This window comes from Neolamprologus brichardi, chromosome 14, assembly GCF_056152115.1.
Source record: "Neolamprologus brichardi isolate AB-2024 chromosome 14, ASM5615211v1, whole genome shotgun sequence".
NCBI classification, from domain to species: domain Eukaryota; kingdom Metazoa; phylum Chordata; class Actinopteri; order Cichliformes; family Cichlidae; genus Neolamprologus; species Neolamprologus brichardi.
The window spans coordinates 23277284-23285664 of record NC_142117.1 but is presented as its reverse complement, the minus strand read 5'-3'; positions in this window follow the sequence as shown (position 1 = coordinate 23285664).

Here is an 8381-nt window from a genome sequence, read left to right as displayed (position 1 = left end):
AACAACTTCCGTATTTACTGAATGCAATGACTTCATGGTGTAATACAACTGGGATTTTGGGGGACGAAGGACAAATTTTATACAGGACACAACTGTTTTTATAAGCCTTAACCAGGAGTATTAACTATGACTCATTTTGGCTCCCGCTTCAATGATCCGTTGCCGTTCCTTCCTTCCTTCCTCCTGTCCGGTGCATTGTGCCATATCAAGTCAGTTTTTTTTTCTTGATTAACTTGGAGATGGAGATGTGGGTGGAACTTATGACCTTTGTTTGGTGGTGTTTGCTGTCCTAAAGAAAAATGTATTTTATGGAGTAAATAAAATATTGCTATCATAAAAAGACATGAATATAAGTGATAGAGGTGTTTAGGGAGGCTCTGCATGTTCGATTTGGCAGATGTTTCCTGCCAGTAAAAAGGTTCTCTGTTCAAACCTTGTAATTGGACAATGCTTTTAGGTTCTTGTGCAAGATCCTTTCAACTACTCAGGTTTTCTCCCACACAGTATTGCACCAGACTATGTGAACTGGACATGCAACTAACTCTGATAGGGGGGACTTGTCTCAAGTTACTTTGCTATTCCATAAAAAGTAAAAAAACATAATTAAACAGTGAGTGCATTCATACTGTCACTTATGTGCAACTATTCTTGCACTCACACACACTACAGCTACAAAACAAGTTATAAACAAAAATGTGCAGCAAAACTCATTAAAGTTACATTTTAAAGAGCACTGGAAGAGTCAGTCCTGTGATTAAAAACCCAGTACACTGGACAACAAATTTAAAGGTAGATATCAGTAGAGTTCAGTAAATGTAATTCAGTTTTCTTACCTATCTGCTTGAGGTGAAAATGAGGGAGGATGGAGAGCGCTGGAGGAGGATGAGAAAGACATAAGGGAAAACATACATGCACAAATGTTATATACATTTGAAAGAGATAGTTGTGATTTTTAAATGGACACTAACTTATAACGCATGCTATGTATGTGGCCAGCCTCTAGCCACACAAATATAAAATGTTATTAGGCAGAATACTGATGTCTATCTTAGCCACTGTATTCAAGATTGCAAGACAACAAGGCGGCTTTCACAAACGTTGTCAGCTCCTATGTCTTTTTAATATATTCATTCTAAGTTTATGGGAACACATCAAGTTGTTGGAAATGTAATTACACACTAATTAATGTATATTTATGAGTACAGCATTCTTTTTATTTCTATTAAATACCTTCAGGTACTTACTTTACCTTTAACTCCTTTCTGATATTTGTTGTGTTGTTTATATTATGTTCTATATAAGATAAACAAGACCAATGTATTTACTGCTCCAGTATTTACTATGACATCAACATCTAAGAATAGTTGACCCATTCAGAAATACATCACTTCTGTTTTTCCCAGAATTTATAATGAGTTCATTGCTTGGGTAAGACCATGAGGAAATTACACAGATGGGTGTTGCATGAGCAGGAAGGGAAAAGACACTTTAATGTCTTTCATTTGCACTCTGGAATTAAGTTGGAATTAACAAGTACTATTTTTAAGCTTTCAAAGTTTCTTTTCTAACTTCTTTTTTCCTTTCTTTTTCTTTATTTTAAAATTTGCCTATTCATCTCTTTCTCACAAATATTTTTTGTATTTAGGGTTTTTCCATCTAAAATATTTGTGTTTAATATTAATGTATTTATTTTCTTAAACTTTCATGAAGAAAAAGAAAGGATGACCAGTACTTTGGTCAACACAAAAACTGGAATGGGTTTAACACAATTAGAAGGTTAATTAGTGTATTATGACAGATGTTTAAATGTCACTGAGGCAAAAGGATATGAAGTCACAGACAAAGGTTAAAAGCTTCCTTCTTCTGTCAGAGTAAAATCCAGCCATAAATTAGTCAAAAATAAACAAAAGGAAGGACAAGGAAGGCAACTTCCTATGGTACTGAGCAGAGCATTCTTGTCATAGTTCAAGGAAACACTTAGCAGCATTTCTTTGTGTGTGTGTGTGTGTGTGTGTGTGTGTGTGTGTGTGTGTGTGTGTGTGTGTGTGTGTGTGTGTGTGTGTGTGTGTGTGTGTGTGTGTGTGAGTAGAGTCTGGCTAGTACACTGCCAAATCTTATTACATTATTATACAATATTACAGACCAGAAATACAGAAATAGATATAGAAAAAGTCATAAGCACGCTAAAAAAATTCACAGTGGTTGCAACATAGTCTTCTCTGAGAGAGAGCACTCAGTACAGTGGGCTTAGAAATAGCACCATGGGGGTGCCACTTTTTCGGGGTGCTGAACTCTAGCCAGCGAACACTGAAGTGGATGTGTGATAATATGCTAAACTACAGGCTAATAAAACTGTCTTTCTGACTCTAAATCACTGGTAATGGTTTTTATTGGAGGTGAAACTCTGCATAAACAGCATTTACAAACAGTTTCCATTTCAGGCCACAGCATGTGCTCCTGGTGTTTTTGGCAAATGCCTTTGTGAAGAAGCTAAAGTCAAAACTATATGCTATAGAATCAGAGACACATAAACTAATGCCAACCAGGGAATAGAGAACTGCTCGTGACTGTTTAGCATTGCTCCTTCACAGCATCAAAGTTCTGGATTTCTACCTAGGTTCTACCTAAGGTTGCATGGTTTTCCTTGCATTGTCTCGCTCAGTCCAAAGATATGTATGTTAGATTAAATTCTGCTTCCAAATTGCCCATAGGTGTATGTGAAAGGTAAATAGAGAGTGAAAGTATATGGAATAACTCAGTTGGTGAATAATCTGTGAAATGTTTATTGCTTTGAGTTTTCAGTTAGTCCATATACAATGCAGTCCATATACCTTTAAAGCAGGTGTCAAACATAAGGCCTGGGGTCCAGAGTCAGCACAGCAAAGACTCCAATCCATCGTTGGAAAATATGAATGAGGGCATAAATTTAGACTTTTTAACTGTTTTTTCCTTCAGATTTACAGCCTGTCCTACTGATAAAGAACTCCCCACAGGAATTCATGCTACAAAATCATAACTAGTAATAGATAAACATTTAATAATGTTTATCCTGTTGTTTTTCACCAGTTGCCTTAGAGTTTAACTTGCTTCTGACTTTTATCCTCTCATATCTATTTCCTTATATATGTATGACTAATGATGCTATGCTTACAATTATGGGTAAAAAGCTGCTTTCATCTGATTGTTAAGTGATGACGTGACGAATCCTACCTACTAAAGTAGTCTGCGTTTAATATGGCTTTTGTGTTGTTAACATGTTTAATGTCATGTATTTTCTTCTATTTAATCTCAAAAAGCTCCTAAAACAGTCAGTGATCACTGTTGACCTCCCTCGGCTTTTATTACCGCTAATCATTTATTTAAGCTCAGTTTTTAAAACCTTAGGATGTAACTACAGCCCAGCCCATACAGCAGTATATGAATGACTAACCTCGTATTGTGGATGGATTATCTCAGTTGTTCTCCTGGCTGAAGTTTGGTCCGTTTACAGCATCCTGCCATGCGATTACATTTGTTCCTGACCACCGAGAACACTCACGTTAACTTTTATTGAGTGGAAAAAAAGTTAGCTTGTTTATATTATGCTAACATAGCTGTGTCGCTAGCGGTCACGTAGCACATCATTATATAGCAGCTAGCCAAACTTCAGTAACCCTACAAACGTCACTGCTGTTTAGTTTTCTGTCTTCATTTATGTTGGAAGTGATAACAGAGCTGTACGTTTTAATTTGTTTCCAAAACCCCGCAGTCAGGACATGCTATATTGTATTTAGATAGAAGCTAGCGACCTAACTTCCTGCTAACTTCTAACTCCGTTAAATGTCATAAATTCTGTTTTCATGGATGTCTGGATGTTAAACTTAATTGTTACACCTGGTAAAGCAGAACGCTGATCATTTTATTAAAGATGAAAGACTTTAGACAGTTTTTCAACTCTCAGTAATGCCATAGTGATCGTTTGATATATGGACCTGCAGCGGAGTTTAGGCCCAGACATGGCTAGTGACGTCAGACTTAACGACTGGATTGAGGGAGGCTCTGCATGTTTGATTTGGCAGATGTTAATACCAAGCCACCCTTCCTAACACAAAACCAAAGGAACTGTCAGGGATTGTATGTGTGCCTGGAAAATGACCCCAATGCTTTTCCAGTAAACCAATAATTATATGATGGTAAAGCAGAATGAGTCAAAGCACACCTGCCACAACATGAATCCCAATTTCATCCCATAACCACAGAAATCCACATTTCCGCTGCTGTTTATAGATCTTCTCACTAGTTCCTGGCTTATAGAAATTTAAAATGTCTTCTGACTTCCAGGAAGTTGATTCTGTTTATCTGGACAAATTATTATCAGTGGGAGAAACATTTAGTCACTCCTCTTCACTCAGCTGACTTCCTCAATCTCACCTCAGCCTTATAACCATTATAATATGACCAAAATTAGCACCACTGAGCATGAGAACCATCAGGAGATTTTCAGAAACCACAAGCCGCAGGCATATAAAGGTAGGCCTTTATACCCAGAGAAGAATCAAGCAGGCTTTTGTAGTGTTCAAATTTTTCAGAAGGGAGTACAGGAAAAAATATCTGTCATTTAAAAATATTTAATTTTCTTCAGCAGTTGAAATTACAAGTTACAGCGCTGGACCTTTCTGTGAGTTCGGGCCATACAGTTTTTATACTGCGAGAATACCAAATTATTTCATTAAAACTTTAAATAATGAAGCCCTTCTGTAAAAGTGAATTTATTCTAACAGTAGCCCACTGTTGGAAAGAAAGCACATTTGGCTTCTTTCATCCTCCACTTGGTTGCACATCAGTGGACAGGTCTTTGAGAGAAAGAGTTTCTGCTAAAGCTTTTGTGACAAGCTACACCTCACAAATTCATTTGGAATTAACTTATCCAAGTAGTTTTATTGCCTAAAAAGGGAGAAAAAGTAAAATTCTCCTAAATTACTCATGCTAACATTGCACAAAATAAATAACACTTCAATGTACAGCAAAATCTCTCAACAGCCAGTACAGCCTCTCATGCTAATAGTTGGAGAGAGTTTAAGTTGTATGGGTGTGTTTTTAAACAGCATTCCAGACATACTCACAGTCTGCCAGATGACTAGATAATAAATTATTGCATTTCGGCTACACCAGGGGACAGACCAGGCACAGTTACAATAAAATGGATGAATGGATAAATTATGTAAATGATAAAATGATTCTGAAAGTGGTTCAGTGTTAAAAAAAAAAATGAATGCGCACACACCATAGGGTCAACAGCAGTCATCTCTACACAACTCTCCTCAGAGTTCCAGTTTACTGGTATTGAGTCCTAATAAACAGTCTAAATACTTTGGCAGGAATTTAAATGGACAGCCTAAGCCCCATGCAACTAAATGAAAACAGTTCTGAACTAGCGGATCAAAATTCCTCAGTGGGTCAAAGTTCAAACAGTACTTTGCAGATACTGAGTGTTTATTTGACCCCAAATCATATTGCTAGCCATAAAGAATTCACTGATGATAGAGATTGTATCTTTTTTCAACAGATTAAATTAAACCTCGTGCACTTAATGTAAAATGCAAAATCTATAACTGTTCTGTAACAGTGACTAGTACTTACAATACTCATGGTCCTAAGTTTTCGACTCAATGTGTAGTTCTTTTTTAATTTTGTTATCTTCGAATGATTTGTAAGGGCTCTTTATGGCTTTGTGTGCTCAGATCTTAGCTTCAGTTCCGGATGACTTGAAGTTTATTTAATTAAATTCCTTTTGTGGTCCCATTCTTCTTAGTTTAATTAGTCAAGTTAAAAAATATTTTCCTGTTCTGGTCAGTTGTGGTTGAGCCAAGCGTCTAGTCTGCATCTTAGTCTATTTCCTGTTTTATTTTGACAGCTTGTGTCCTATGTTCAGTTTTGCTTCTTCCTGTGTCATTATGTCTTTTCATCGCAGCTGTGTTACCCGTGTGTTTCCACTTCCCTCGTCATACCGTTTCCCTTTCGTCATTGGTGGGTACTTTCCATGATCCACCTTTCCTTTGTTAAAGTGTTTAGTGTTTTGTCATGGTCCCTGTGTATCCCGGGCCAGCCCCACAAGGCTACATTTATTTATTGTAATACTGCTCTCTCTCATGCCTGGGCAGATCTCACTGCGGGCCTCCACCTTTGGCCCACACACCTGTCTCCAATCACTCAGCTATTGTGTTTCTATGCCATTTAAAGCCGGAGCTAAGATTCCCTTGTCGTTGGATGATTGTGCTTGACACGTTAGTGTTAGGTTCTAGCTTTGTGAAAAGATCTAAGATATACCTTCATAAGCTGTTTCTTTTTGACTTCCCTTCTCCTGTGAACAGTTTCCCCCAACCTGTGACCAACCCAGTCTCTCAGAGTGGGAGCTACTGTCGTGGAGCGCGAGTGTGAGAGACCCTTCCCCCCTCTCTGGATCACCCTTATGGACCTCTGGGACCCCGGATTTCTCCCCAGCTGTACATATTTAGCTATTGGTGTTTTCTGTAAATAAAGAGCTGTGCGCAGACTGAGACTGTGACTTTCAGTCTGCGGTTGAGTTCCCATCCACTCACCGTGAGATGTTTAGGTTAGCTCTCCCAGTTTCGTCTCTTTACCTCTGACATCAGCCCCAAATAAACCGTCTCGCTTTCGTTCACTTCCATCTCAGCTGTGTTGTCTGTATTTGGGTCCTCACTTAAAACATATGATCTGCCGCAAGCAATCATGGCAGGGCTGGGAAAAGTTGGTTTAGTCATGTTTGTTCAAAGCACATCATGTAAGCCAGTGGTCCCCAACCCCCAGGCCATGGACCAGTACTGGAAGGGATAACAGGACTAATTACTGCCGTCAGCTGATCCCATGGGTGAATAATGCAGCTTTCCATTTGTACAAAAAAAAAAACCAACAACAAACAAAACAAAAAGGTTTACTTTCTTTTGTTTGACATATTGTCATGATGAAAAATAACTGTAAGAACTGTTTCCCAACAGCCATGTTTATGTGCGATAAACACCCACTCAGTAGACATAATTCAGCTCCACGCTCATTAGTTGTGATTTCCTGCCTGAGGAAACCATTGCTGAGACAGCACACATTTCCTGAAATCGTCGTGATCAAGAACAGCTAAGAGGTCTCCAGAAACCACAGACTATTGGATGTAGGCCATCGACTTTGCTCAAAGTCTGCTGGCAGAACTGATCTACAAAGTCCGCCAGCAGAGTCTGCAGACTCAATCTCTGTGTTGGCTACAGCTGCCTTTAGCAGACGTGACCAAAACCTCCATTCTAACTGAGTATTTAAAGGTTGCACCAACAAGAGCAATTTAGGGCCAAATGACAATTAAATTCTCTAAATTCTCTATTCTCTCTCATTACAATTTTAATGAATAAAGTCATACTGTAAAAGGGATTTTGTTCTAAAATTACCTCACTGTTGAATAAATACATAATTTTTGCCATTATTCACTATCATGCAGACCAATGGAAAAGGTCTTTGAGAGACACAAAGGTGAGGTGGTAAAGTTGTTGTCTGGTGACAAGCTACTACTCAGCTACACGCCAGGATACATCCCAAATAAACCTATCAAAGTAGTTTTAGTGACTAAATGATGAAGAACAAATGTAAAAACAAAAAACAACCAAAAAAAATGTAGACTAACAGAACGGCACACAAAAACACATGAGTTTTTACAAGAGTAAAATTCTCATAAAAACCCACATTATCAACAGCATTACTAATTCTGCCATATGCAACTAATTCATCGACAGACAGGCCAGACTGTCACGGATAATGGAATGATGCAGACTCAGTCGCGGAGCTCTGGGTGCAACGTACACAGTGCGTTTATTTACAGTGCCCAAAAAACAGTTTCAAAACATAAAGCGAAGTGCAAAGTCCAACGGTGATCTTCTCCAAACTCCCAGTGGTGTGCAGGTGAGTTCCCAAAGTGACATCCCCGTGTGTGTTCTCCTCCAACAGCTTAATCCCGCGGGCTCCTTCTCGTCAACCTCCAGCTCTGTGTCCTTTCTTCCTACAAATGAGCAAAAACACCAAGTGAGGGGGCTAGCCGGCTAAGGCTAAGCTACAAGTCGAAAAACACTTCACTACCGAGCTTCCAGTACAATCCAGCGTCGACTGCCATCTGGACCCACAGTTAAATACCTCAGCCCACAACGAAGGATGATCAGTGACAGCTGGGTGGCAAATTAGGTGCAGGTGTGTCAGCCACTGGGTAGGGGAGGAGAGAGAGAGAGAGAGAGAGAGAGAGAGAGAAACACACACACAGGCAGGTCGCCCCCGGGAAGGACCGTCCGACCATGACACAGACTCTGTCATGCTGATATATGGGGCCAGCTTAATGCAATCCGGTCGTTAAG